This window comes from Myotis davidii, unplaced genomic scaffold, assembly GCF_000327345.1.
Source record: "Myotis davidii unplaced genomic scaffold, ASM32734v1 scaffold5472, whole genome shotgun sequence".
In the NCBI taxonomy this organism is placed as follows: domain Eukaryota; kingdom Metazoa; phylum Chordata; class Mammalia; order Chiroptera; family Vespertilionidae; genus Myotis; species Myotis davidii.
This window is the reverse complement of record NW_006283684.1, coordinates 17,840-23,988: the sequence shown is the minus strand read 5'-3', so window position 1 is coordinate 23,988 and position 6,149 is coordinate 17,840. Positions and strand designations below refer to the sequence as shown.

Genomic DNA, 6,149 nt, shown 5'->3' with positions numbered 1-6,149 from the left:
AATACTTTAAGCAATAAAAAAATTTTAAAAAATAAATCCAAAGGTAATCACTGAAACGGATGTGTAAATTGATGAAGACATCATTATATTTGTCCTTAATGTGATAAAAAAAATTAAGAGTGTAATATCACCAAGTAAAGGTGCAGATTTGGAGTCTTCTCACACATGGCTTGTGTCAGGGAGAATTAGCATAGTGGTCTTGAGTCATATTGACAATATCTAGTTAGGTGAAAGCCACCCATCAATTATCGCACAGAGATATGCAGTATGTAGGGATTATTTTGCAGGAAACATATATTTTTGAACAGCTTAAAAGTTTATTAATAAATAATTGGATAAAAATTTTACACAAATAATGTCATTTATGTAAAAGTTTAAAATGCAAAAACACTATTAGACATTATCTATAGATACATGTGTATGTAGACGTGTAAATCCACACATGAGATGATACATAAAAACCTGAGAATATTGGTTGCCTCTGAATGACAGTGGGAAGGAAATGAACCCTGGGGAGTCAAAATACATAAATGAAATTCATATGTAATGTGTTAACTTTTCAATCAAACAGAATACCTGAAGTAAAAATGCCAAAAAACTTACATTTGTTCATTGCAAATGTAGGTTTTTGTTTCATAAGTTCATGTATATCTTCAGTTAAAAACTTGTTTAATCACTGCATAATATTTAAACCTGAATAACCAAATATAAACTCATCTTAGGTATGTCACATACTTCCCTTTTCTAACACTAAAATGAGTGACACAATATTATGCCTCATTTGAATGAAACATTTATGCCATTTCATGCCAATGATTTTGCCAATTTCTCTTTAAATCTTCTGACATACAAAATAGTGATCACTGGGAGACAAGGACCTCAGAGCAGCCAGGAAAAACATTTTATTAAACTCTGAGCAGGAGGTGAGTTTTTCATGAATTTGCCCTCAATGTAGATGCTTTCTCTTTGGCCATGGCACCCGCTTCTCTCCACCAACTGCTCAGGGGGTAATCACAAACTTGCTAGAACAGAGAAAAAAATACCATGCTGTAAATGACATTGGCTTGTTTGAAGTAATGAGAATTTCCAGTGCCCAACACGCTTTGTGTCACATGGGTATCTAGTGGCCAAGAGGAAAAGTACAGTGCGCCTTCCAAGGAGAAGGTTGGATCTGGGACAAGAGTTCTACAAGGACTGACATGAGAGGAAGTACTTTTTCCAGAAAGTTTGCCTGCTATGAATCCAAAACATAAAATAAGATAATGTTCCCTTCCTCATTCTATAAAATCATGCTATTTACATTTCATGCCTTTTCTAGTTGAGGGACATAAGCAATTAATTGGCTTTAAAATATTTCCTGCTTTCCTGTAAGCTGAGACAGAAAAAAAAGGGACCAAGCATTGTGTTCACAGTGCATTGTGTAAGCATCACCAGGTTCACTTAAAGTTATGTATAGACTTTTGAGGGCATAATGTGAGTTAGGAAATTAGCAATAGAAATGGTTCCTTGATGGAGAATTATTCTTAGGAGTCTGAACTAGACGTGACCTCAGGCCTTACCACCTCCATGTGGACACTCACATTTTATTATTTTCCTGTTTTTATCCCAGAAGAGGATGGAAGGACTTCAGAAGAGCAGATATGGAACTAAGGCTGAAGGTAAGAAAGGCTCCAAGTTCTTAAGAGGCACCGTTTCCTCACCTCAAACACAGTGACAGAAACCCAGTGATTTTAAACTGAAGAAGAAAAAGTCAGTTCTCATTTCTTCTTTACCTTCCCCACCACCTTCACCCCCACCTCCACCCAATCCCCTCAGTACAATGCTCTCCTTGCACATGATGTGTGGGAAATGTGGAAATGAAACCTCAAGTCAGAAGTTGCAGGCTTTTGAACTGAATTGTGAATAAATTTTACTTTCCTTGCCCACCTTGAGCAGAAAATGGAAATGTCTTCCAGAAAGATTTACTAATCATCCAGACTACAAAACATCCCAGAATACTGCAGAAAAGGAAGAACCAACACAGAGTAGAAGAAATAAAATAATACATTTTAGGACACTGCAATGAACTTGGAATCCATTTGGGCTCATAAGAATTCTAGAACTTCCTGGTTCTCACCCTTCTTGGTCCCTTGAAGGTTTTAGCTCCTAGCTCAATGTCGCCCTCTCCAACACCCCTTTTGTTAACTTCCTGTAATTCAATCAGCCAAGTAGGAGAATTTTCCATCACATGTACTACTAATGGTCTTAAAGTCTATCCTCTTCAGCCACCCATCCTGAGTCATCTCTCAGGCTTTGCCTTTGACAGTAACTATGACCTTTCTGTTGTCTCAATTTCAAACAGAGAACTCCCCACCCAAAGAACAGAGACCTGGGGACCTCAGCTGGTCCTTGGTGGAAGGTCAAAGCTGACACTTCCTTTTCTCCCAAGGTTTAGGTGAATATGTTGAGCACTTCTACACAAGTGTTCCTGGTTATTTGTCAGTGAAAAGAGGTGTTAATATTTTCTCATGTGTGACCTCTCATTCTTTGCATCCTTCTAAACTCACATTTATTTAACATGAAATGGGCCAGGAACCATCCCTGCAGAAACACAGGGACTACTTTTCTTTCAGTAAAACTATCTCCCTTGGTCTTGAGAATGATTTGGAGAAACCTCCTCAGTATAGCAGTTCATACTGTTGGCTATGGGTCCAATGTGGGCTTCCTATGTAGACTTCCTATGAATCAACCTCCTAAAGTTGTTGGAAATTTTTGTATGTATTTAGATATGACAATTTCCTGGGAGAGAGGTCCACAGCTTTAATGAGATCCCATGAGGGTCTATGACTTAAAAATTGGGAGCAGCACTAGCTTAATAAGACACACAATTTTTCTTTTCTTTTCAGGCAGTGTAGAAGATACCCAGTTGGCATCATCTTCATCACTGAGGGTCATCCTGGTGGGGAAATCTGGTTGCAGAAAAAGTGCCACTGGGAATAGCATCCTCTTTCAACCTCTGTTTGAGTCCAGGCTGGCAGCCCAGGCTGTGACCAGGAAGTGCCCGGTGGCCACAGGCACATGGAATGGAAGGAACATCCAGGTGGTTGACACACCCTCCATCTTTGAAGCCAAGGCCTAGGACCAAGAGATGTACAAGGACATTGGGGACTGCTACCTGCTCTCAGCCCCAGGGCCCCATGTGCTTCTGCTGGTGACATAGCTGGGACACTTCACTGCCCAGGACATGGTGGCAGTGAGGAGAGTAAAGGAGGTCTTTGGGGCAGAAGCCATGAGACATGTGGTGGTCCTCTTCACCCGCAAGGACGACTTAGGGGATGGGTCCTTGGAGGACTATGTAGCCAAAATGGACAACCACAGCCTGAGGAGCCTGATCCAGGAGTGTGGGAAGAGGTACTGTGGCCTCAACAACCAGGCTACTGGGGAGGAGCAGAGGGAGCAGCTGGAGAAGCTGATGGCTGTGGTCAAGAAGTTGGAGAGGGATAACCAGAGTAAATTCTACACAAACGACCTCTTCCACGATGCAGAGATGTTCCAGACAGGTGGGGATGGCACCCCAGAAGATTACAGGTGCTACCTATCCAAAGTTCAAGTGCACATTGAAAAGCAAAAGCAAGACCTGGAAGATACTGGGAGTCACCGGGCATCCAAGGCGGTCCACAGAGTCAAAAATTGTATGTTGTCTCATATAAGTATGCTACTTCAGCTTCTTTTTTAAATTTTAATTTTCATAAAATATATTTTCCATCTCTTCACTTTCAGTCTGTGTTTTCTTTATTTTGTGGGGAGAGTTTTGTATACAGCATATATATCTGTCTTGTTTTCCCATCTATTCAGCTACCCTATGCCCTTTGATTCGAGCATTTCATCCATTTACATTAATTATTGATAAGTATTTACTTATTGACATTTTAAAAATTTATACCTATGTTGCTTTTAAACAATTGTTACTTCTTCTTAGAGAAGTTCCTTAAAAATTTCTTGTAATACTGGTTTGGTGGTGATGAACTCCTTAAGCTTTTTCTTGCCTGGTAAGCCTTTTATCTCTCCATCAATTTTAAGTGATGAGCTTTCTAGGTGGAGTAATCTTGCTTTTAGGCCCTTACTTTTCATGACTTTGCATATTTCACACCAATTCCTTCAGGCCTTGAAAATTTCTATTGAGAAATTAACTGGCAGTGTTATGGGAGCTTCCTTATAAGTAACTGTCTTTCTGTTGCTATTTTTAAGATTCACTTTTTGTTTCTATGCTTTTCTATTTAAATGATCATGCACATTGATGTGGCCCTTTTCGGGTTCATTTTGTTAAGGCCTCTCTGCACTTCCTGGACTTGTGTGTCTTTTCTCTTCACCAGATTAGGAAAGGTTTCAGTCATTATTTTTAAAAATATGCCGAAACCAGTTTGGCTCAGTGGATGGAGCATCGGCCTGCAGACTGAAGGGTCCCAGGTTCGATTCCGGTCAGGGGCATGTACCTTGGTTGCGGGCACATCCCCAGTGTGGGGTGTGCAGGAGGCAGCTGGTCGATGTTTCTCTCTCATCGATGTTTCTGGCTCGCTATCTCTCTTCTTTCCTCTCTGTAAAAACTCAATAAAATATATTTTAAAGAACATAAAAATAAAAATAGGTTAACAATCTCTTGCTCTCTCTTTTCTCCTTCTGGTATCCTTATGATGGGAATGTTTTTATGCTTTATAATGTTACATAAATACCTAAAATTAATCTCACTTTTAAAAATTATTTCTTCTTTTTGCTGCTTTGATTGGATGTTTTCTGCTACCTTGTCTTCTACATCGCTGATTTGATTATTTGCTTCACCAAATCTCCTGTTGATCCTTCTAGTGTATTCTTCATTATAGATATTGTATCCTTCATTTCTGAGTGCTTCTTATTTATGGTTTCTATATCTTTTTTATGATTGCTATCTCTCCATTTAAGTTCTCACTAAGTTCTGTGATCATCCTTATAACCATTGTTTTGAATTTTGTATCAGGTAAATGGCTTGCATCCATTTCATTTCCTTCTTTTTCCGGTGATTTCTCCTGTGCTTTTGTTTGGAGAGTGTTTCTTTGTCTACCCACTTTGGCTGCCTCTCTATATTTGTGTCTGTGTATTAGGTAGTTCTGGTATGTCTCCCAGTCTTGGTATGCTGACCTTACATAGTAGGTGTCCTGTGTGGTTCAGTGGCACAGTCTCCCTGACCACTTGAGCTAGGTTCCCAGGAATGTTCCATGTGTGGAGTAAGTGAGTCGTCTTATTGTAGTTGAGTCTTGATTGCTGTTGGCCCATCCATGCGTGGAATTGACCCTCATGCTGGCTGACTATGAGGCTAAACATCAACCACAGTGTAAAGCTGCTGTGAAGGGTCTAACCTAATAAAGCAGAATTTCCCCATCAGGGTCTGGTGCCTACCAAGATCTCCCTCTGGGTGCATTGCTTGTGGGATCACTGGGTCATGCTCTGATATGTTCAAAAGCTCACAATCAGGTGTGTTATCTTTGGGGCCTATTGGGAGGAACTCTGGTTAGGCCAATATCAGGACCTGACTGTGATCGATACTGGGCTACCTGTTTGGAACTACAAAACAATCCAGTATTTTACTGGCTCTACTTGGCCTGAATATGTGTGGAAGGGCCCAATATGTGCACCAATGATAGAATCCACCAGCACCAAGTCTGGAGGAAGGTCAACAAAAGGCAGAAAATTGTTATAGATAGTAAGGTGGTCCTGTCTTACATGAGCAAGGTTGTGCAGCTTCTTCCCTAATTTCCTCTTTCCTCCTCTTCTTCAATATCCTCAGCTTAGCATTGACTTCACATTAAGAGAAGGGACCCAGAGTTTTCCAGGTAAAGGAAGATGAGAGTTTGTGTGTATGTTGTGGGGAGAGGCATGAAATGTGGGGTCTGGTGTTGAGGGGTCCTCTCCTCTGAATCTATATCTTAAAACTCCTTGCAAACTTGATCTCAGCATAGACTATGTATATATAGTCTATGATATATATATATATATATATATCCCCTATCTAATAAAAGAGAAACATGGTAATTAGTATACAATTGCTACCCTTCCCATTGACTAATCAGGGAGATATGCAAATTAACTGCCAGCCAAGATGGCAGCCGGCAGCCAGGCAGCTTGAAACTAACATGAGG

The 6,149-nt window shown here is 40.2% G+C and overlaps 1 pseudogene; it reads left to right on the top strand.

Annotated features, from left to right (window-relative positions):
• Positions 1 to 1,608: 1,608 nt before the first annotated feature.
• Positions 1,609 to 6,149, top strand: part of LOC102757852 — a 17,689-nt pseudogene continuing 13,148 nt past the window's right edge.